This window comes from Rattus norvegicus, chromosome 16, assembly GCF_021556685.1.
Source record: "Rattus norvegicus strain SHRSP/BbbUtx chromosome 16, alternate assembly SHRSP_T2T, whole genome shotgun sequence".
Classification (NCBI taxonomy): domain Eukaryota; kingdom Metazoa; phylum Chordata; class Mammalia; order Rodentia; family Muridae; genus Rattus; species Rattus norvegicus.
In genome coordinates, this window is record NC_141549.1 from 10,200,637 (window position 1) to 10,225,343 (window position 24,707).

Consider the following 24,707-nt stretch of genomic DNA (forward strand, 5'->3'; position numbering starts at 1 on the left):
GCCCACCTCCACAGTGACACACTTCCTCCAATGAGGTGACCCCTCCAAATATTGCCTCTTTCCAGGGCCAAGCATATTCAAACCACCTCTGCTGGTAGCATCTGTTTAAGGGTGTATATGCTATTCCGGGTTAGTAGAGATCAATCAGCAGCCAGCCTCTTCTCTATTCTTTATTTTTCTTTTATCTGTATTTTTATTGTGTGGGCGCTTTGCCTTCTTCCTCTGGGTCTGTGTACCATGTTCGAGCAGTGTCCACGGAGCCCAGAAGAGGGCGTCAGATTCATTGGACCTGGAGCTACAGAATGCTGTGGGCTGCAATCTGAGCGCTAGGAGTTGAATCTGGGTCTTCTGGAAGAGCAGACAAGTGCTCTTAACAGCAAAGTTCTCTCTCCAGCCCCAGGGAAAGATGCTTTAAGACAAAGTTCCGCCTTCCTTTCTCACACCAGGTTTGATAGACTATTCTGTTGGGGAGAGTAGAGAGATTAGATCCTGCTCATTCACTCTCTGCTGATTCACTGGCCCCCCTCCGCGGTCTAGTCCCCCTCTGCATCGCTCTGTATGCAATTTCCTTTGTTCCCAACCTGGACCCATAGACAGGGACTCTGTCCTTTTGATGCCTTTATTTTTCCTCTCCCAGGTGATGCCTATCTTTCAGGCACTCTATAGGTATGAGGAAGGCACAGACCACTGGGAGCCTCTTCTTCCTCCTTCAAGGCATCTTCTCGTCCACAGGGACCTGTTCCCCGGCCCCTTCTTTCCCCTTTCTCGAAGCTTCCCAGGATACCAGCTCATCCATGAAACTCAGACCCCAAAGAGGATGAAATCAAACTTCTCCGGACTCTAACCCCACCCCCTAACCCCCGCCCTCTCGTGCTCGCCCCGCCGAGCCGAAGTCACCTGTAGTAGTTCTCTACACTCATCTCCTAAGCTCGCTGGGAATACAGTGTAGCTTTGGTATCCTTCTCCACCTGGCGTCCAGTGTGCTGAGGCCAGCAGGGACCCGATTGGCACCCCAGGCCCTGACTTGGCCCTTCTGCCCTGGCTCACCCTTCTTGCCAAGCCCTGGGACTCGCTTTACACTTGGCTCTAATAGCAGGACGCTGGGTTTCCGCATCTCTTAAACCAGGCCTCTTAAAACTGCATCTGCATCCTTCAACCCACAGTTCAGCTTTTGACTTCTCTCTCCTGATTTCCCAGGTCCAGAAAGTCCAGAAACCTTGTAGCCAGAAACCGCCAGAGAAGCTGGAAATGCTGATGCAGAGGCCAGGCGGGTCTTGCCCCTGGGGAGGGACAGTTCCAATGGTAGGTTCTCAAAGCTCTGGGGGATTTTAGTGGACCCGAGGGCTAAGCTGGACCTTAAAACTCTGACTTCTCAGAAAAGAACACCTCCCTCCCACGAGGATGCGTCTCTGTTGCCAGTGCGACAGCTCCACCTGGTGTAAGAAGTGGGAATTACTTTAAAAGAGACTAGAGCCGCTCAAAGAGCAGGCGAAGGCAGGAAGAAGATCCAGACCAGCCTGGGTTACAAGGTGGTCTCAAAACACCCAGGACTGGGTTTGTATATCAACAAGTAGAACTTTTGTCTAGCATACCCAAACTCCAGTGCCCAGCCCTAAAAATGTAAACAGCATAAACAAAAACTAGTTCACTAAATAAACTACAGCTGTTGAAGGAAAACAATTTTCCTGTTTTTTTAAAAACTTTTTATTGGTTTTTTTTTTTTTTTGTGAATTTCACATTATGCACCCCAATCCCACTCATCTCCCCCTCCTTGTAGCTGCTCTTTACCCTTGCAAGCACTCCACCCCAGTAGGAAAAAAAAATCCTGTGGAAGCTACAGTGTGTCACAGTGTGTCACACAGTATATCCTTTTGTCCACACTTTGTTTGCAAATGTTCAGTGCAATGACTTCTTGGTTTGGTATGAGGCCCCTCGCTTCTGCTTCTCAATACTGGAATCTCACCGGGACTCCTCTTGGATATCCTGCTGTTGTCCCGTGACATGGAGACCCTGTAGGTCTGAATCTTGTAGGACCAACCCTTCATGTACCCCGACAGCTCATTGATGGGGTTGATGTTGGGGTGGGCCAATTCAAAGCCCTGGATCTGGGTTTGAGGGGAATCTGAGCTGGACAGTCTTCCGGGCCTCCTGCTCTCGGGTTTGGGGCTGGCACACTAGCAACCCTTTGCAACCAGACCCAGCTCTACCCTGCTGCCCAGGTGAGGTGCAGGCCCTGCTCCCCAGTGCTGGCAGTGTTTCCTAATCATACTGAATGGCTGAAGATGGGAAAAGGCCTTCCTAAAAGCTTATGGCATCCACAGTAGTAGGTCCCATGTTTTGGTTAATTAGTTTTTTTTATTGCTTTTTGTTTTTTTAATTGAAGGTCCCTTACTGATCCTGCTTTCATGAGTGGCCAAGATCAAGGGAAAGGGGAGGGCAACCAGCTGGTGCAGGGAGGGTCATTTCCACACTTCATTTTCTTTCTTTTCTTTTTTTTTTTTAAAGATTTATTTTATTTATATGAGTACACTGTAGGGGTCTTCAGACACACCAGAAGAGGGCATCAGAACCCATTACAGATGGTTGTGAGCCACCATGTGGTTGCTGGGAATTGAACTCAGGACCTGTGGAAGAGCAGTCAGCGCTCCTAACCACTGAGCCATCTCTCCAGCCCCACACTTCATTTTCATATAGAACTAAACAGACAAGCGCAGAGTCCCTATTGTGGTTAGAAGGTGGCAGCATGGGATGGGGAGGGATGAGGAGTAGGGGTGTTGTTAAAAAAATACAGGCTCCCCCCAAACTGGGTGCCCAGGACAATACTTGGTCTGCTTCGACCTAAAAGGAATAAACAGATCAAAAGCAGTTTGGGAAGGCCAGAACCGTCAAGGGATGGAGGGAAAAGGACTCTCCAGGGAGTGGGAGGGTGTCTGGAACTGGGGTGAAGGGGTAGCCCTTGCCCTGCTGGGCTTCCCCTATCCCCTCCAGTCTGGCAGGAAAGGGGTAGCCTGCAACACCCAAGAGCAGGTCTGGGGCTGCTAGATGCTCCAGGCAGGGGGCTGGAGGTGACTCACAAAGGCTTGCCCTCCAGGGAAACGACTGGCACTGTGCCAGGGTGCAGCGGTCCTTGACCACCTCGTAGCAACTGGCTTGTAGTTCGTCCTTGATTCCTGTCAGCTTCTGGATGGCATCCTTGGAGCTGGCATAGATCATCTGAAAGAGTACAGTCACTCTCCGGGGCCCAGAAGATGAACACCAGGTCCTCCTTCTTGCTCTTCTTGCTCTCACAGGTTGCATCACAGAGAGCATAGCGACAGTCCTTGTCTGGCAGCATCTTGACAAAAGTGGTGTAGGGGTCGTCCACAGTCTGCCCCACATCTCCTACCAGGATTTCCTTGCCTTCCTCCAGGATAATGTTCCCCGTGTCCTCACTCAGGCAAAAGAGCACTGCCTTCTTGCCTTTCTTCACTTCTTCTGGTGTTGAAGACTTGCGAATTTCCACCTTATTGAACACCTCGCTGACACCATCAGAGACAGTCACACCAGAGGCCCTGTTTCTGGACACGAAAGGGAGACAGAGAGAGCTACAGAAGAACTGAGCTGCCGACGCTGCTGCTGGAATCTGACTTGTAGCATTCCCATTTTACAGACCAGGAAACCTCTATAAAATGGCCATGCCGGGATTCCGAAGTGGAGCAGAGGGTACAAACTAAAGCTGGTCTGGCCGGACTGTGGGGGCTCCAGCTGCTGTGAGGTCTGCTGCCTGCATATCAGACAGTAGCAGGCTGGGTGGGGTGTTTCCTCTGAGTTGGTGTACACGCTGCGAATGGACGGGAGGCAGACACATTTGAAAATCTCATTTGTGACTGAGATAGGGGGCTCACTCTGTATCCCTGGCTGGAACACATTGTGTAGACCAGGCTGGCCTCAAACATCAGAGAGACGTAAATGGCTGTTTCCCTAGTGCTGTGCTTTAAGGCCTAGGCCACCACACCCAACTTCAGTTGCTTTTAGTAGCTGCCCTCAGAACAGAGGCTGGCAGGGACACTTTATCCAGGCCTGTCATCAGCAGAGGGGAGGTCAGTTGTCACCAGATCAGTGACATTTTCAACCACTGGAGTTAGATCTGCTATTCCAACTGCCCTTGACAATTCCCCAGCGGGCAGACTCCTGAGTGACTTAAGGATGAAATCCTGTCAGTCCGGATCTCCTCTCACAGGTGTCTAAGAATGGGCCAGCCTATCTCTCCAGAGGCAGCAGCCCTCCCATGTCCTAACTAGTCCAACTCCTAAAAATACTCACTAATCTCTACCCTTACATATTCTATTTTTTTCTTTTTCTTTTTTTTGGAGCTGGGGATCGAACCCAGGGCCTTGTGCTTGCTAGGCAAGCGCTCTACCACTGAGCTAAATCCCCAACCCCTACCCTTACATATTCTAGAACCCACCACCTTTGGGCTGTCCCATATTCAAGCCCTTTGCTTAAGAGGGAGGTGTTCACAAGACAAATAGGATCTTACTGCTTTGCCGCAAACTTACCAGTACTTTGGGGAAAGGTCCATACCTTCAATTCAGCCCCCCATGTGACAGTCAGGAATCTTTTCAGTGTTGCTTAGATGATGACACGTGATCAAAATCCCACGTTCCCTTCACCCTGAGGGTGCAGGTCCAGCTGGGCCGAGGGTTGTGCTGCTTCCTGTGGGCGTGGCCTCAGGGGCTCTTACATTACCTAGCTGAGAGAGTCTAGGGGTGGGGGAGACCTCTGGTATCCCAGCCCCTGGCTCCTAGGCTCTGTCTGAAGCTCTGTTGTTTCCTGCCGCAGCAGTCGAGACAACCATAGCTTCTGGTCCTATCTGTGGAAGAGAAGAGGCACCGCTAAACTCCCGGGCTTCGTTGTGGTCCCTGACCCTTCCCATAGCTGGGTATGATTACAGTCGCTATGTGTAGGGTAAGTCAGAGGAGCTTAAAGTCTGGTTGGAGGAGGTTAATAATCTAAGGCAAGAACATAGGTGTGGGTGGATCTCTGTAGGGGAGTGTTTTCCTAGCTTGTGTGATGTCCTGGGTTCGAGCACAGCACCGAAAAACCAAAGTACCAGGAAGAAACATGGGAGGCAAGTTCCTCTGGATTCAGCGGACAAGGGTGGGATGTGGAACCAGTTAGGAGTTATTAAAAGTAGCATGGAGGTGAGGAGGGAGGATGGGGAGCGTCCTGGGTCTATGCTGAATCTAGAGATGAGGATTTTCTGTTGTTTTAGATGTGGTATTTGAGGGAAGAAAGGGTCAGGATGTCTCTTAACTTCTTTTGTAAGGAAGCGGGGCCTCAGTCCCACAGGACCCTAGTCCCACAGAACCACACTCACGGAGGGAAGCCCGAAACCTCCGAGGCCAGCCTTCACTCACTGGCACCATCCCCCTTGAACCGAACAGGTCTCTAGGATTACAGGCTTGCCCCGACAGCCAGTGTAGCTCTCAGGTGTTTGACACCCCTCGAAGGATGGAATGGCCTGAACTGGGGAACTCAGAGACACGGGTTTGAAGGTGTCTGAACGTTACCTTGGTGGCGCTGGGTAGGCACTGACCGGACAGAAAGATCAGTGTTTGCTGAGGACCAGGCTAGAAATTGGAGGGAGATGGGGGTGCAGATTCTGTTGATGCAGGGGCTGAGAACTGCAGGAAGAGTGTCCAGTGGGGGGAGAACATGCTTGTCCAGGAACATGTATGTGTAGCTCATGGAAACGAGAGGCCAGGAGGCCAAGGCAGGCATCGGCATGCAGGTACCTTGAGCTAGGAGCTAAGGGAAATGCTTCCTTTTTTTTTTTTTTTTTTTGATTTTATTTATATGAGTACACTGTTGCTGTCTTCAGACCCACCAGAAGATGACATCAGATCCCATTACAGATGGTTGTGAGCCACCATGTGGTTGCTGGGATTTGAACTCGGGACCCCTGGAAGAGCAGTCAGTGCTCTAACCACTGAGCCGCATCTCCAGCCCAAACGCTTCCTTTGTAAAAGCCTGTTGAACTGTCATGCATTTGTCAAACAGCATGGGAAACACACACTCAAGTTTGTGAACGGATATAACAGGGAATCATGCTGTCACTAGCCAGGTTCCTCCCTAGCCAGCAACACAGGAAGAGCTTCCCTAGCACGCCCTCAGTCAGTGCCAACAACAGGGAACAAAGTATTCAAATATACGAGGCTGCGGGAGACATTTCTTATTCAAGCCATTACACAATTGCAATTCCCAGACTGTCTACCTGGCCCCGTATTGTTCTACCCCTGCTCCTCCAGGCCCATGGTCATCTTAGAGCCTCACGTGTCCAGGCAAACTGCACATTCTCATGCCTTTCCACCCTGCTCTCTGTTCTCTCTTACCGTAAGCCTGGATGAATACGGGGAGCAGCCACCGTAACCTGTCTTGGAATTTTCTCCACCTAACAAACCAATCCGTTGCTTTAAAATTCAGGGCTGGAAAGATGGTTCTGTGGTTAAGAATGTGTACTGTGCTCACAGGAGAGCCATACTGGGTGCCTAATTTCAGCTGCAAGGCACCCAGTACCTCAGGTCTCTGTAGGCGTGGACCTACACATTAAAACATTTAAAAGGCCTGGGAAGTGCTTGCTGACCAACTTGGGTACTATCTCGGCCCAGATCCAGTGCTCTGAGTTGGTCCACCCAAACATCTAATCCATACATGAGCTGCAGGAGCACAGGGAGGAACTGGTGCTGCTGCAGAAGCAGGCGTCGTTACTGAAGAGGCGGGTCATAGGCCCTCTGGTCGGCCCTCTGCATGCAGCGGCTGCTGCTGCTGCCCACACTGCTTGCCCTGATGGGAGACAGAGAGCACAGGGTGGTGACTCTGTGCAGGTCATAGGCACAAAGGTCGAACTCGCTGAGCCTGACACTGAGGGTTGGGAGGTGTGTGGTGGCCTGGAGCTTGCACAGAACCTGCCTCACCACAAGGTTCTTGGCAAGAGCAGGATATCCAAGATGAGTACTGACAATGGTCTAGTATTTACGGTGTGTCAGAAACCAGAACCCTTGAACCAGACCAACCGAATACGGGATGGAGAGGTGGGAAAGATGGAGGAATGAGTATTTGCATGTAAAGCTGGGTAGTACGCATGCACACACACACACACATACACAGACACACACACACAGACACACGCATACACACACGCATACACACTGACAGACACACACACAACACACACATGCACGCATGCACGCATGCACGCACACACACGCACACACACAGAGACACACACATGCATACACACGCAGACACACACACAGACACACACATTCACACACATACACACACAGACATACACGTGCGCACACACTCATACACACACACTCACACACACTCACTCACACACACTCACACACACTCACACACACTCACACACATACACACACAGATACACATGCATACACACAGACAGACAGACACACACTCACACACATACACACATACACACACGCACACACACACATACACACACAGACACACACACGCATACACACAGACAGACAGACAGACACACACTCACACACATACACACATACACACACAGACACATACACACATACACACAGACAGACAGACAGACACACACACACACACACGCACGCACGCATGCATGCAGGCACGCGCACCTGTGTAACACACTGTGGTTTATAATGCCACTATGGTAAACAAATACAGGATGGAGAGGTGGGAAAGATGGAGGAATGGGGCAGTGTGTGCACGGTGGTGACCAACAAGAGAAAGCTGCGGCCGACAGGGGAACATGTCCTTGCCGAGTAGCAGGGTTGGCATGGTGGTATGCAGCATCCTGGAGCTTTTGAAGATTCAGCCACCCCCAGCCCACTGCCCAGTGGTATTATCTTCCTGGCCCTGTGAAATGTCCAATAAAGAACGGTTCATTTTCTCAATTGGGTTCTCTTTAAAGACTTTTATGGTTCCTGCTGACCCCAGAGGACACGTTGATATCCGTGGTCTCCTTTCTGAGGCTGAAGTTGTGTTGAAGTCTCAGATTCTTGTGAGTGTTTGTGGTCTGGGCTGCCGCTGGAGGCCATGTGGTGTCCAAGGCCCATGCTACTACTGGAGGCCAGGTGGAAGTCTGTAGTCTGTGCTACTTCAGTGGCCCCTCTGGTTGTCACTGGAGGCCATAATGATGTGACTGGCATACACTGCCACCTGAGGCCAAGTTGATGTCCCTGGTCCATGCTAATGCTGACGGCCATGTTGAAGTTTGTGTTCTGCTGCAGCCAGGGACCTTGCTGCTGTCTGTGATCCCTGTCATCATTGAAGGTCATTGTGGTCCGTGCTTCTGCCTGAGCCATTTTGATGTCCATGGGCAGTGCTGCCACCAGGGGCCATGTTGATGTGAGTGACCTGTGTAGCCACCGGAGGCTATGTGGATATTCATGGTCTGTGCTGTTGCCAAAGGGCATATCTGGGTCCATGGTCCTGCAGAAGCTGGGGGCTGTGTTGATTTCCAAGGCCCACGTTACCACCAAAGGCCATGTGGATGTCTGTGGTCTGTGCTGCTGCCTGAACCCGCGCTAATGTCAATGGCCAGGCTGCTGCAGGGGACCGTATTGGTGTCTGTGACCCCTGTTGTCCCTGAGGCCGTGTTGGTGTCCTGGCCTTTGCTGCTACAGAGGACTATGATGGTGTTCGTGGCCCGTGCAGCAGCAGAGGGCTGTGTTTATGTCTTTGGTCTGTATTACCACCAGAGACCATGCTGCAGTCCATGGCTTGTGCTGAGGTTAGAGACCACGTGGATGTCTGTGGTCCATGCTGTCACCGGAAATCACGCGGAAGTCTATGATCAGTGCTCCCACTGACTGCAGAGGGCAAGAAAGCTACTTTTGTGGTAGTGTCAATGGCTGCAGACTCAGAGTTGAGAAAAGGACATGGAAGGCTTCTGCGACAACCCCTATCTCCATCCGCCACATCCCCAGAAAGTAACAGCCTAGGCCGACAGCCATCAAAGAGAATTCTTAAAAATTGTGATACAGATGTTGTGAAGTGTGGCGCCCCGCCATTGATGGCTTTAGTCAGGGCGTGAGTGGGGAAGGACTCGGTTTTTCTTAAGGGGCTGGGACTTTGACCGTGCTCCAGTGAGTACATGGGCAACACAAATTGGACATTTTTTTTTAAATTCGTTTATTTTTTAGGGGGTGGTCACAAGGGTGGAAGAGTGGACTTTGGAGGCCTGGGAAGTGAGTGTGATTGGGGTGCATGATGTAAAATTCCCAAAGGATCAATAAAAACATCCAATCTCATTTAGGTCCTCAGGACATGAGCAGAATGCAGCCAGGTTAACATGGGTGGGCCTAGTCTTGTCCAATAAAGTCTTGATTCAATAAGGTCCTGTTCCAGTAAAGTCTTGTTCTCCCACAAGCCTCAGGGTCACGACTTTGCCAGTGTTCTGGTCTTCTGTGCTCCCACAACACAGTCTGTTCAGCTTGTGGAATCTTAAGGTTTTTCCCTAACCTGATGCCTCCAATTCTTCCACATTCCTGATATGAGTCACCTTTAAAGGCCACGAGCCACATGGCCAGGAAGTCGGAAGGACAGCGCTTCTCAGCACCCATTCTATGTATTATCTTGCTATTCTGATAAAAACTTGACCAGAAGCACCAGGTCGGAAGTGGTATTTACAGCTCGAGGTTGAGGGAGTTATAATCTATCATGGTGCAGAGGCATGGCAGCCTGGGTTTGAGGTGCCCTGCAGTCAGGGAGTAGAGGGGCCTCTTGTTCCTTTACCCCCAACATCTTTATCTTAATAGAAACTTGGCTTTTATTAGCAACATGAGGTTGGGTTAGAAAATCATATTCATAGTCTCTTGTCATTTAACTAAGACCTTTATTTCTTTGCCATTTCATATGTCCATGCATTGTGCTTTAAACCCTTTTCAGTTTATTGATTTAAATATTCATTTACTTTATGAGTGTATGCACATGAGTGTGTGTGTGTGTGTGTGTGAGAGAGAGAGAGAGAGAGAGAGAGAGAGAAAGAGAGAGAGAGAGAGAGAGAGAGAGAGAGAGAGAGAGAGAGAGAACGCTGTGTGCAAGAGCCTGTGGAGGTCAGAAGAGGGCAGCAGATATCTTGAAAGTGGAATTAAGGGGATTTAGCTCAGTGGTAGAGCGCTTGCCTAGCAAGCGCAAGGCCCTGGGTTCGGTCCCCAGCTCCGAAAAAAAGAAAAAACAAAACGGAAGTGGAATTAAGTTGTGAGTCATCCTGTGAGTGCTGGAACTGATCCTCTGTAAGGGCAGAAAACACTCTTAATTGCTGAGCTATCTCTCCAGCTCTAATCACTCACTGATGCTTAAAAAAAAAAAATACCATGTTTTCCTTCCTGTTCCAACAGAGGCCTTGCTACTCATGGACCACCAACACTCCCCAGTAACTGCCTAGTCTACCCCCACAGGTCTTCCTCTTCTTGTCAACCAATCCTGGCCCACATATCCACTAGAAGCCCCCTGCTCTACCAGAGGCCATGCTAGCACTCAGAACTCCAGGTAAGTCCCCTGTCTGTGGACCTCTAACCCCTCTCAGAACCCTCCTAGCCTGTACCCAATGGACCCTCCTCTTCTCCTCATCACACTATCTCTGCCCACACCACAGGCAGAAACCTCCTGCTCCTCCAGAGGCCACACTGGCACCCAGAACTCTCAGAGGACCTCCAGATAGACTGGAGCCATGCCAACTGTCAGAACTCTAACTTCCAACTTGGGCAGAACCTCCCTGCTTGACCTACCTGGCCATGAGAAGTCCACTCCCTAACTTATATAGGGACGTTCTACTCAACCATAGGCCACTCTGGCCAGAAAATCAAAGAGAGGACAGAAACCAAGGAACAAAAACTCAAGGAAATAAGACAAAGATAAACTCAGAATTCAGCACCTACAATCACTCCAAACCCAGATGCTTAGACAGCAGTGGATGCCTAGACACAGCAGCCAGGGTGGCATGACACCACCAAAGCTCCACCATCATAGGACAGCCAGACATGCACGTTCCAACACACTAGCGCATGTTCCAACACAGTACAGCACGTTCCAACACACTACAGCAAACCAGGCATGTTCCAACACACTACAGCATGTTCCAACATTCTACAGCAAACCGCGCATGTTCTAACATATTATAGCATGTTCCAACACAGTACAGCAAACCATGCTGTTCCAACATACTACAGCAAACCACGCATGCTCCAACCCATTACAGCAAACCAGGCATGTTCCAACACAGCCGAAGGAACAAGTAAAGGATCTTAAAACTGACTTTATGAAGATGATAGGATAGAGGCCCTTAAAGAGGAAATGAATAAATCCCTTAAAGAAGGCCAAGAAAACCAAACCAAACCAAACCAAACCAAACCAAACCAAACCAAACAGTTGAAGGAACTAATAAATGTGTTCAAGACCTGAAAATGGAAATAGAATCAATAAAAAAGATAACCCACAAACAGAGGAGATTCTAGAAATGAAAAATCCAGGTAAGCAAACAGGAACTACAAACAGAATACAAGTGTTGGAAGAGAGAACCTCAGGCATTGAAGATATGATGATAGAAGAAATAGATAATCTAAAATATCCTGACATAAAACATCCAGAAAACCTTGGACAACAGGAAAAGAACAAACTTAAGAATAATAGGACTATAAGAAGGAGAGGAGGCCAGGCAGCGGTGGTGCACACTTTTAATCCCAGCACTTGGGAGGCAGAGAAAGGTAGATCTCTGTGAGTTCAAGGCCAGCCTGGTCCACAGAGCAAGTTGCAGGCTAGCCAATGCTACACAGAGAAACCCCATCTCAAAAAACAAACAAACAAAAAACTCAAACAAACAGGAGGAGGAGGAGGAGCAAGAGGAGGAGGAAGAAGAAGAGGAAGAGGAGGAAGAGGAAGAGGAGGAGGAAGAGGAGGAGGAGAATCATCCCAGTTCAAAGGCCCAGAAAATATTTTTAAAATTGTAGAAGAAAAATTTTCTAGCCCAAAGAAGGACAAGAAATGTATAGAACATCAAATACATAGATACATACACACATATGTATATGTAAAAATAGCCATCTTACCAAATCAACACAACCCCCATAAAAATTCCAATGTATTTTTTCCTCTTTCTAGAATTTCTCATCACACACCCTAATCCCACTCATCTCCTGTCCCTCTATCTGCTCTCTGCCCTTGTAACCTCTCCCCACCCCAATAGGAAACAACAAGAACAAGAACACCACCACCACCACCAAAGAAAGCATCTCGTGGTGGAAGCTGCATGTGTCGTGGTGTTTCCTACAATACACCCTTTTGTCCAAACAGCTTTACTTGCAAATGTGTGTTGCACTGAGTCATGGGTCTGGTTGGAAACCTCTGGCTTCTGTAACTTTCAACACTGGATCCTCACTGGGACTCCTCTCAGATATCCTGTTGTTCCCCTGAGTCATGGGGAGCTGGGGACTGAACCCAGGGCCTTGCGCTTGCTAGGCAAGCGCTCTACCGCTGAGCTAAATCCCCAACCCAACAATACTCAACTTTATATGGAAAAAAAAATCCAGGCTAGCCAAACCAACCCTATACAATAAAACAACTTCTGGAGGAATCACCATCTCTGATTTCAAAACAGCACACGGTATTGACGTAGATACAGACAGGTTGATTAAAGGAATCAAATTGAAGAACCAGGCATAAATCCACACACCAATAGACACCTGACTTTTGATAAAGAAGCCAGAAATATACCATAAAAAAGAAAGCATCTTCAACAAATGGTGCTGGTCTAACTGGACGCTGGCATGCAGAAGGCGAATGGATCCGTATCTATCACCCTGTACAGAACTCAAGTCTAAGTTGGATCAGAGACCTCGACATAAAACCAGATACACTGATCCCAATAGAAGGGAAACCGGGAAATGGCCTCGACTGCATTGGCACAGGAGATGACGTCATGAACACCAACAGCACAGGCTCTAAGATCAACAATTAGTACACGGGACCGCAGGAAACCGGGCATCTTCTGCAAGGCAAAGGGCACAGTCATCATAACGACGGAGTGGGAAAAGATCTTCACAAGCTCCACATCTGACAGAGGGCTGATGTCCAGATATATGAGGAACTCAGTAGGCTAGACATCTACAAACCCAATAACCCAATTGAAAATGAGGTGCAGATTTAAACAGAAAATTCTCAACAGGAATCTCGAATGGCAAAAAGCAAGCAAACAAACAAACAAACAAAAAACCCCCCCAAAAACAAAAACAAAAAAAAAAAACAAACAAAAAAAACAAAACCCAAAAAACAAAAAACAACAACAAAAAAAACCAAACCAAAACCAAACCAAAAAAGTCCAAAACAGAACAAATCAAATTAAATCAAATCAAAACAAAACAAAACAGAAGAAAACCCCAAATAAAACCAAAGCCAAAAAAAAAAAAAAAAAAAAGTGTTTTCTGTTCAACGTCCTTAGGCGCCAGGGAAAAGCAGATCAAAACGACTGAGGTTCGTTCCATCTCACATCTGTCAGGATGGCTAAGATAAGAAACTCGAGCAAGAGGGGCTGGGGATTTAGCTCAGTGGTAGAGCGCTTACCTAGGAAGCACAAGGCCCTGGGTTCGGTCCCCAGCTCCGAAAAGAAAAAAAAAAAAGAAAAAAAGAAACTCGAGCAAGAGCTGCGGAAGATGTGGAGCGAGGGGAACTCTCCTCTACTGCTGGTGGGAATGCAAAGTGGCATAGTCACTAGAAATCAATATGGTGGTTTCTCAGAAAATTGGGAATCAATCTACCCTAAGACCCAACTATACCACTCCTGGACATACATCCAAAGGACTCCATCCCACCAGAAGATGTTTGCTCACTTACATTCATAGCAGCTTTTAAAGGAATTATCCGTGATGTAAGTATAGACAGTGAATCAATCAGGTGGATGCTTTTCTTTACCTTATGCTTTTCCCCAATAACCACATAGAAAAAAATAAGATTTAGTCAGAACTGTACCTCAATAGCTGAGCAGTTCGATGATCTGTCTCCTCCTATGCCTACCTGGCTACCTCCCAGCCCCATCCCATGAGACTTACATATTATCGATCTGGCTCTTTGGAGATCTGACTCTCCCTCTCTCGCTCTCTCTTTCCTCTGCCTGGGATGTCCCTCCCTATTCTGTATTCTGTGCAGCCATTGGGTGACTAGCATTTACTGACAAGGCAGAGATTAAATGGGAAGACGTATTTACGCAAACTTGAGACAGGAAACTTGTGGTACAAGCATCCCAGTGCTGCATCTAGATTGAAAGAAGATATGAAGGCAGAGAAATCGGCATTTGAATGATACAAGGCTAAACTTTAGCGTCCTACAAAAACATTATGCCTACAATTCATAATGGCTAGAAACGGGAAACATCCTAGATGTTCCTCAGCTGAAGAATGGATAAAATGTGGTATCTTTACACAATGGAGTATTATTCAATTGTTAAAAAAGTAACATCATGGAATTTGCAGGCAAATGGTTGGCACCAGAAAAAAAAAATCAATGAGGTCATCTGGTCTCAGAAAGACAAACATGGTCTGTACTCACTTATAAGAGGCCATTAGCTGTTAAGTAAAGGATATTTGCGCTATAGTCCACAGACCCAGAGAGGCTAAGTAACAAAGGGGGCTCAAGGGAAGATGCATGACTCTCCCTAGGAAGGGGGAATAGAATAGATTTTGTGGGTGGACTGGGGATGGAGCAAGGAATGGGGACAGGTTGGGGGAAGGATGAAGGGACTCGGAGAGACAACTGGAGCTGGGGGACATTTTGTGGGCAAGGTAAACTAGTTAGTAAAAAAGTTGGTGTAGGGGCTGGGGATTTAGCTCAGTGGTAGAGCGCTTACCTAGGAAGCGCAAGGCCCTGGGTTCGGTCCCCAGCTCCGAAAAAAAGAACCAAAAAAAAAAAAAAGTTGGTGTAACAGAAACTTCCAGTAGTCCATGGGGGGTGACCACAGCAAAGACTCCTAGTGGTGGGGGACACAGAGTCTGAACTGGCCATCTTCTGTGACCGGGCAAGCCTTCCAGTGGAGGGTTTGGGACACCAACCTAATCTAAAGATTGTCAACCTACAATTTGTCCATTCTGTAAAGTGTGCTGGGGTAAAGGTGGCATAGAACTTAGGAGTGGCCAACCAATGACTGGTCCAGTTTGAGACCCATGCTGTTGTTAGAGGGAGCCCATACCTGACACTGCCCGGAGGAACAGGAACCAGTGGCTTGATAGCCCAGAGACCATCATAGAACCAAACACGACTGGAAAAACAAAAAGTCAATGAAATGATTGCTAATGACATTCTGTTTTACTCGTAGACTGGAGCCTAGCATAATCACCATCAGAGAGTCTTTACCTAGCAACTGATGGGGGCAGATGGAGAGACCCATAGCCAAGCATTAGGCAGAGCTTAGGGAATTGTATAGAAGAGGGGGAGGAAGGATTGTAGGACCCAGAGAGGTTGAAGACACCACAAGAAAAAGGCTCACAGAAATAACTAAATGGGGCTCATAGGGGCTCACAGATGTCTGACCTAGGCCTCTGCATATGTGCCATGGTTGTGCAGCTTGGCCTTATTGTGGGGCTCCTAACCAAGGGAGCAGAGGCTATCTCTGACTCCTTTGCCTGCTCTTGGGACCCCTTTCCTCCCTACTGGGTTGCCTTGTCCAGCCCTGATGTGAGGGGGTGTGCTTACTCTTACTATAACTTGATATGCCATGCTTGGTTGCTATCCCTTAGAGGCCTGCCCTTTTCTGAAGGGAGAGGGGAGAGGTGGGTGTGTGAGGAAGAGTGGAAGGAGAAGAAACTGCTGTAATATATGAGAGAATAAATTTAAAATATGCCGTTTCTCTTTGTACATTGGCCAGTCTTGCCCATGTTTCCTTTTTGTCTCAATTCCTTGGGTTTCACTATACAGTATTTTACCATGCAATCTCTCTCAGAAATCGTTTCGCCACTCTTTGTATCTGTCTTTAATTTCCCTCAAAGTTAACATCGGAATACTAGCCAGACATGGTGGTGTGTGCTGGCAATCTGCAGACAGGGATAGGATGCCCTCAAATTTCAGGACAGTCTGGGCTACATAGCAAGACCCTGTCTTAAACCCTCTCTCCCAACAAACCACTGCATGGCGGGTTCCCCAACCTCTGCAGTTAATCAGTATTCTCCCCATATTCCCAGCCAAAAGTACACACTACCTCGGTTTTCAATTTTGAGCCTCTCTCCACAGACATCTCTGTTTTGCATCAGTCCCTTGACTGGGGAATCCCATTCTTTCTGCTTGAAAGACCTCCTCTAGCATCTCCTTTAGTGAATATTTACTTCTGAATGAACTCTTCAAGTGTTTGTTTACCTGAAAAAAAATCTTTATTTCTTCTTCATTCTTGGAAGATATTTTCCCCTCCATCTGGAGTTTTTTTGGTTCACTGAGCCGATATCCCATTGTTTTCTGCCTCTCCCTCTCCCTCCCTCCCTTTCTCTGTCTCTATCTCTCTGCCTGTCTTTCTCCTATGTGTGTGGTGCTATTTCTTCAGATCTGGTTTTCTTCGGTTTCACTGTGGTGTGCTGGGTTATGAATTTCCCACTGACTGGGAGTTTTAGGGTCATAGTGAATGCACCCCTGGGGATAGGTTGCCTCAGGGGGAGGCAAAGGTATCAGGGCCTTTGAGCACATGCTGAGCAATCTGACTTTGACAGGGGCCAAGTGGGACACAGTTTAAGTTGTGGACCATCCTCGAACTCATAATCCTCCTGCCTTAGCCTCCCGAGCAGGTGGTGGGTAGGTTACAGGCGTCTGCTGACGTGCTCGGTTCATCTGAGGTGATTGACAGCAACGAGTGGTACTGTAGCCATCCAAATAGTGTCTGGGAACTCCATCCTCACGTGCTCTCTGCATTTTGACCAGTTGTGGATCTCTGTCTAGTCTCCATCTGCTGAGAAAAGACACTGTCTAGGAGGGAGAGCCACACCATCTGTGGTATAAGGATAAATACTTAGAAGAATACAGTTACAAGCTATATTGAGTTAGGGAAATGGCAGTAGTAGATTTTCCTCTAGGGTCCACCCATAGATACTTTGTTATGCTTACAATACTGGGCATGAGTTACTTCCTACTGAGTTCAATTACACACTTAATGGTTACTCCCAAGATATAAGTGCCACTATTTTACCACTGGGGATATTGCGGCTGCCCATCATTGTGGTTCTCAGGCTTCACAACCCAGTGGTGTCTGTCTATCGTCTGTCTCTTTTCTTTCTCCCTTCCCTCTTCCTTCCATCCTCCTTCCTCCCCTCCCTCCTACCTCTCTTACTCTTCTGTTGTATATTACATACTGAACACAGTTTCCCCTTCTTCCTCTCCGAGTCCGTCAGCCATTCTTTCTCTGTTTCCCTTCAGAATTGGCAGGCCTCCAGGGTTATCAACCAAACGTGACATATCAAGTTGCAATAAAACTAGGCATTTCCCCCTATATTATGGCTGGACGAGGCAACCCAGTTTGAAGAAGGGGGCTCCAGAAGCAGGCAATAGAGTCTTCCTTCCTTCCTTCCTTCCTTTCTTCCTCCCTCCCTCCCTCCCTTCCTTCTTTCCTCCCTTTCTTTTTTTTCTGTGCACAAACATTTGTTTTCTTTATTTTTATTTTTAATTTATTAATTGAAAGAGTAATTTTTTTTTTTAATACAAAAGAGAACTCTGTACAGAGGATGTGGGCCAACATCCCAGGAGAAGTAGAAACCGCGCATGTTCCCACACACACTCCACAGTCACACATATATTCACTCAGACACAGGCACACACACCCAGAGCCACTTGGGAAGGGGAACACCAAGGGTTGCTGCACATAGAAATACCACCTCAGTCCTGACAAACAGCTTCTTCCAAGGCCATGATCACACAGCACAGGTGGTGGTAAGCGCTTTGCCTGATTCACTCGTTCCACTGGCCGGAATCAACACCTCTTCCGGCGTTGGGGGGAGGGGCCGTGAGTGGGCGGCTGTGGAGTGAAACAAGAGAAGGGGGCTGGGTATTTACAGACCTGAGTCCCAAGCTGTCCCTACTCTGGCCTCTGGTTTACCATGCCCCAGTCTTGAAAGCCACCCAAACACCCCGTCAATTTCCAGGAGAAAGGCTAGAAAGGTGGCATCCCGGCTGGGGAAGACAGCAATGGGGATTAGAGGCTAAAGGGGCTCTCAAACATGTCAGCAGACCATCCCCACGATACCTAGGCTATGCATAAAACCTTCCCCTACCCCTTCATCTAACCACAGAGGCAGGCTTGTTCCTACTGAAGACAGTAGCAAGGGATTAACCACACCCTACCCCAGCTGCCCCCCTGAAAAAGCTCCTTTAATGGATACAGGTGGTTTAGGCTGGCTCTGACAAAGGGTGAAACACCCTCTCCTATGCTAGCCCAGACTCAGGGTCTCCAAGGGGATTTTAAGACGGTGGGGCATGGCCCTGTACAAATTACATAAATACTGAGGTTACACTTAGAAAAAGAAAGTCATTTTCTTCAAGGTTTTTTGTTTTAATTTAAAAAAGTTACAGTAGCTGCTCACTCCCTGGGAGAGCTGCCCATGCCTGGCTCCCCATTGATGCACTCCTGCAAGCCTGGGGGAGCAAGCCAGTGGTCATGCTGTGGCACAAATGAAACCAGTCTCCTCTACCTGACCCTTCCACCCCACCCCCACATTTGGTTTCCCTCTTCCCCCTTCCTAGAGGCCAAAAGAGGTCACCCTCCCGTCCCACTTTTGTGGCATGGCCTAAGGGTCCCTCCCACAGCTTTCTCCTGGAAAGAACCCAGGACGTGGAACAATCCCAGAATCTCCCACAATACATTGGGGGACCCCGACTTATTTTCATAAAGACCAAGACTCAAGCTTCACCAGGGTGAGCCTCTTCCTTATGCTCCTCGAAGCTCTGTATTTTCAGAAATAACCAGCAGAGGGCAGCATTGCACCACGGCTGCTCTGGGAGAGCTAGTTGGTCCAGCTTGGCAACTGCAGCTGTCCTGGTGGGCTCCCTGTATTGTCGACTGGTTGCAGGAGTGGGGGGCGATAGAGGACGGTGGTGTGTTCGAGAGTGGGAGATCACTGTCTCCGTTCTGCTTGGGGCTTTTCTGTGCCTGGTGCTCCTCCACGGGTTTCCGAGTAGCTGCTAAGGTTGTCCTCTGAGAAGGCTCATTTCCATTTGAGGTCACAGGCTTGCAGTCCTAAAGGACAACCCATCTCAGAGGGTCGCATCTTATGCTTCTGTGGTGTCTTTCTCTTGGAAGTCTCTCCTGATCTTTTTATTCATCCCTGCTGGGGCAGCTCTGTCTTCTAGCTCTGTTAGAACCTGAAATCAGCTCTCCCACACCCTACTTCCAGAAGGTCCTGTTTACCTCTGTACCTATCCAAGATCACTGCGGCCCCTAAGCTCTCGACCTAACATCAACATGTGTGTCTGTCTGTCCCACCCAGTATACCTCTTAGCAGGTGACCAGCCTCACTGGAGGATGTCTTCATTAGTGATTAGGGTTCGGAAACCTTCTGGGCACCCAGGGTCCTTGTCTTAGGCACCCTTGTTTCCCACACTTTGTCGCTCCTGCTCCTCTTCCTGAGGGGATTGAACACTGGCCAAGGGACTTCACCAACACCACCTGTGGCACCTGCAACAAAAGAACAGGTGCCAGGAACTTCTGGAAGGGGACCCCAAAGACCCACAAACTGGCAGAGTCCTCAGTGTTCCTAGAGAGTTGGAAATGCGCTTCGCCACAGTTTTGAGATAGCCATGCTTACTTACCAGGGTAGAAAAAAAGAAAAAGAAATGAATAATCCCCTACATTGGGGATGGTGAAGAGACGATGCTCTCATGAATTGTGCTCCGGAGTGTAAATTGACTTAAAAAATGGCTTTGAAGAGTACTTTGGGAATTATACGTTAAAAGACTTAAATATTTTATAGCCTTTTACCTAATAGCTCCACTTCTGGGCATTTATCCTAAGAAAACAATTGCACGAGAGCAGAAAAAAATATACGAATATCTTACCGTAGTATCATTTGCAATGTGAAGAAAATATTCAATGACAAGTGACCAGTTATATGAAGTGTGCTCTGTCCCATGGGACAGAACGTGATCGGCTATTAAAAACCGTGTTCTCAGGAAAGCTTTATCGAAATGCTAACTGATCGACTTAACAGGTATCAAAATCTCCTGGGTATGACAGCCACTGTTCTGGGTCCTGGAAATAAGAGATAAGTACAATTCCTTCCTCTGTGGAGTTTCCTGTCCCTTGTGGTGCTGGCTCCTGTGCATGGTAGGGAAGTGTTCTGCCTTTGGATTTACTATGATTGGAAGCCAAGCCATAAGAAAATTAAACAGTTTCTGTCCATGAACAGAAAAAAGGACAGGTCACTCAGCCTGGTGGGATAATTTTATAAGCCCAGTACTTGGGAGGCCAAAACAGGAGGAGCCTAAGTTTGAAGCCAACTTGGGATACAAAGTAAGACTCAAAAGAAAACTCCTCAGTGAAACAGTAACACAACAGTAACAACATCAAGACAGAAGAATCATGAACTCACTGGTGGGTGGCGTCAGTGAGGGCCAGTAGTCTCTTGACACAGAGATGCTTGCATGATAGCACTGAGGAGGTACAGCTGGCTCTGGAGCAGGGGCTCATGAAGCCGCAAGCCTCTGGGCTAGCTCAGGGTCATCCATGAGTAGCTTCTCAAGGTCTTGGCATAATCAATGGCTTCTAAGACCCTGTCTGTTTTCTAGGTAGGAAGAAGAGAAAACCAGGAGGCACAGCCATTCATCCATCGAGTGCCCACGGCACTTTTATTCTTCATGATCAGAGCTTTAGCCAACATGGCATGGTCCTGAAAGACCCACAGAGCCGCCCCTGGTTGAAGGAAGATCTTGGCTGTGGTGTTTTGAGTTGTGGGGATGATGCTCTTTTCCACATGATCTAGACCAAAGGAGACCTTGAAGCAGGCTTTTTTGAATAGAAAACAAAATAGCTTGCTACCTGGGAAGTAAGGCAGATTGCAGGCGGTCTCAGACACACCTGCCACCTGGTGGCTATGCCCAGCAGTCTCTTCTACTGACCCCTGTCTCCCTTGACCTTGTGCCCCACACAGGCTGAGGGGAAGCAGTAAAGATCCAATGGTGGTTCCTCACTGAGGGATCTCTCTGCCTTTCCATCTACTTTATTGTCTTTCTACGAGGGCACTCATGGCTGATGCTTGGGGCATCTGCAGCCTGGACTCATATGGGACTGACCCTTCTAGGGAGCTGGGGTTTGTTTCTAGGCTTGGGTCCTGTGGACTACACTAAGCTGCTCCAGGTTTAGGCTGCTTCGTTTTGTTAATTTACTGTAGCTTTGTTGTTAAATCATCGAACTTGAGATAACTTCTTTTTCTCTGTTGGTTGGGAAGCTGGGTAGAGTCAGCCAGGCCCCTCTCTTCCTCTTCCTCCTCCTCTTCCTCCTCTTCCTCCTCTTCCTCCTCTTCCTCCTCTTCCTCCTCTTCCTCCTCTTCCTCTTCCTCCTCCTCCTCCTCCTCCTCCTCCTCCTCCTCCTCCTCCTCCTCCTCCTCCTCCTCCTCCTCCTCCAAGGCTCTGGGCAATCAGGTTTTGCTCTTCTTGCTTCTGGTGGCTGCTGGAGTTCTTTGGCTCGTGGGTGCACCATCCTGGTCTCTGCCTCTGTAGAGACACAGGCTACACGGTGACACTCATTATTGTGTGTAGGGACATTTTGACAATTGAGTACAATCTCCATATGTCCAGATACTTAACTTAAACCTGCATCCCCCCCCCCAAATCAGGTTGTATTTAACATATCCCAAGGGTTAGGGTGTGGAAATCTTTGGAGGGAACAGATGGTAGGGTTTGCTCCATCCGCAAACTTTCCTGCTGTGTGCTAACTGTGGTCTCATTTGTGAAGTGGACACAAGAGCCCTGTTCTGACAAGGTCTTGTGTGGATCACTGGTGGGAGTGGATCCAGTGTCTGTGCTGTGGGTGCCTCTAGTGCTTAGGTTCTGACCCCTGACCTCTGAGGGATACTTACCCCTTTCCCCTTTATCTTTAATTTATCCTGACCCCGAAGCAGTTGTAGAGAACCTGGACCCTGGGCAAGTAATCACAACCCTGAGGAGGGTGAGGTTAGCTAGGACTACAAAGGGAGACCTTGTGTCCAAAAGCAAAGCAAAGCAAAGTAAACAAACAAACAAACAAACAAACAAACAAACGTAACAGGAGAGCAACCCCAAGGTGTTTAACCTCAGCGCCTTTGACCCGACCTTGTCTCCATCGTACACTGAGAGACTTGAGGACTGCAAGGCCCAGGTCTGGCCTATAAAGGGTTAGACATGTGGCAGAGTCTCTGCCCCCGCCCAGATCCCCCTTACTCCCTCTTTTATGTCCCCATACCCAAATCCTGGGACCATCTCTATCTACCGGTTCTCTCTGGACAGTTAGGACTTTGCCCGAGGTTGCCCAGGACTTCAGTGGTGGCCCAAGGTGGTTGTAAGTTCATGCTTCACCCGAAGGAGCCCTAGGGAGCCCTTCTTTCAAGTTGAGCTTACAAGGAGTGATCCTTGGAGGCAGCACCCCTCTATTTTCGGGTTTACGGGGTGCTAAATACACCTTGGCATCAAAACAGAAAAATCAATTACAATCAAGTTTTACAGTACAGAGCCTGCTCCCGGAAATGGCCATGTTGAAGGCTGTGTCGAGTTGGAGGGCCTGGGGAGGTGCAGGGTGAGCCAAGAATCTATGTGGACGCAGCCCACCCTGGATGCGTTGGGGCACGGATCTGAGGAGCTGCAGGCTTGGGCTGAGTCTGTTGCTGGGCTCCATCTGACAGGCTGTGGGAGGTGGGTGCACCTCCTGTAATTTTTAGCTGCATCTGGAACTTACACTGTGAAGGCTGACATCATTAGGAGCACTGTCGTAGACAAGGACTAGGCTGGACCAAGGCCATCTGATCCCCAAGTTCCTACCTCACGTGTGGGTACCCGCTGCTCACCCCTGGGGACAGCAGAGGACATATGAGTGTCAGAGAGCATTCTGTACAGAGGCAAGATGGGAAAATTTCCCACGAGTTTCCTGGTAGCCAGGCAGCCAAAGGTCTTTTCCTCCTGTTAGGACTCTCTGAAAAAACATTTATTTTTTATTTTTTTTTTGGTTCTTTTTTTTGGAGCTGGGGACCGAACCCAGGGCCTTGCGCTTCCTAGGTAAGCGCTCTACCACTGAGCTAAATCCCCAGCCCCTATATTTTTTATTTACTGTGTGTATACTGTGTGGATGTAGGTGTGCCTGGCGGCCACAAGAGGGCAGCAGATGCCTAAGAGCTGAGTTTAGCTAGTTGTAAGGAGCAGAACATGGGTACTGGGAACTGAGCTTGGGTCTTCTGGAAGAAGGTTGAGTGTTCTTATCATTGAACCATATTTCTAGATCTGTTTGGATTCTTTTATAGGTCAGGGGACCCCTGACTTCCCTAGGATGCCCACTGAAGATACCATGGTTGACTCGTCTTTGCAGCAAAATGGCCACCCAGGGTGCCTGCTCTGTAGATATGTATGTAGGAAGGGCATGTCCGGCTTCTGCATCACCCACCAGCACCATTCTGGCAACCTCCATCCTAGCGCCCTCCAATCTGTGCTTTCATATCATGATGTTCTTTTCCTGGCTTTTCTTCCCTTCCCTTCCTGTCTAGAACACACGGTGACATTCTAAACTCAAGTCACCCTTTCAGCTTAGGATTTGTCAATGTTCTGGGCAGCTGCACGAGGAACCCTGAGCAGCAGTGAGGAGGACTGAGCTCTGGGGCATTCTCTGTCTTGGCTTGGCTGGGCCACGCCTGATGAGGGTGCTGGGGCCAGATTTGGCTCTGAAGTAGACAGACAGGCTAGGGTTCAGGTCCCTGACACTTAGTCCTGCCAACCATGTAGGGATGGGACAGTGGTCCCCAAGGTTTAAAAAGACAGGGATGCAGATGCCGGGCTGGTGGAATAGAGTGGAGAACCTGTGCTAGGCACCACGGCTGGGAGGCCTGAGAGTCAGCAAGTAACTGGGATGGGGCAGGGCTGGCCTTTGTGCTTAGAGTGCCTGCCTCTCATGGCTGTGGCTTGAAAGGTCTGAGTGGCAGCAGGAGACCCCGTACTCATGCATTGTTGGGTCTGGGTGTCTGCAGACTCCCCGAGTTTACAGACTACAGAGCCTTGGATGGGAAGGACGAAAACACTGCTCCTCCAAAGGCCTCAGGCTGACGTGACAGCCAGAATGGTGTGTCTGGTGTGTGTGTGTGTGTGTGTGTGTGTGTGTGTGTGTGTGTGTGTGTGAGGTCATGCCTGTTCCAGAGTGTTTTTGTGGGAGCGTCAGATGGCCTGAGTTGTGGTTTGACCCTGATGCTCTTCCAGCCCAGAGCACCCTTTCCTGATCAGTGCCAACGCTCTAGCCTGCTTTTTCAAAGGAGGCAATTTTTCCACAAGTAACTTTTTGGAGTGGTTGGTTCTAATCACACTGAGCCTCCTGTCCTGTATACGGGGATAAATAAAAGGAGGTCTTTTCCTTACAAAGAGGAGGTGCTCCTGCCTGGGTATGATCACACATGGAGTGACCTTTTTTTCTCCTCATTGGCCTGTGGCATGTGGCTTCTGGGCTGCCAGCCATGGTGATGGCTGTACTATTGACA

The 24,707-nt window shown here is 48.6% G+C and overlaps 1 pseudogene; it reads right to left on the bottom strand.

The window, feature by feature from the left end:
* Nucleotides 1-2,814: 2,814 nt before the first annotated feature.
* Nucleotides 2,815-22,947, bottom strand: LOC148000381 (uncharacterized; annotated as a pseudogene).
* Nucleotides 22,948-24,707: the final 1,760 nt, after the last annotated feature.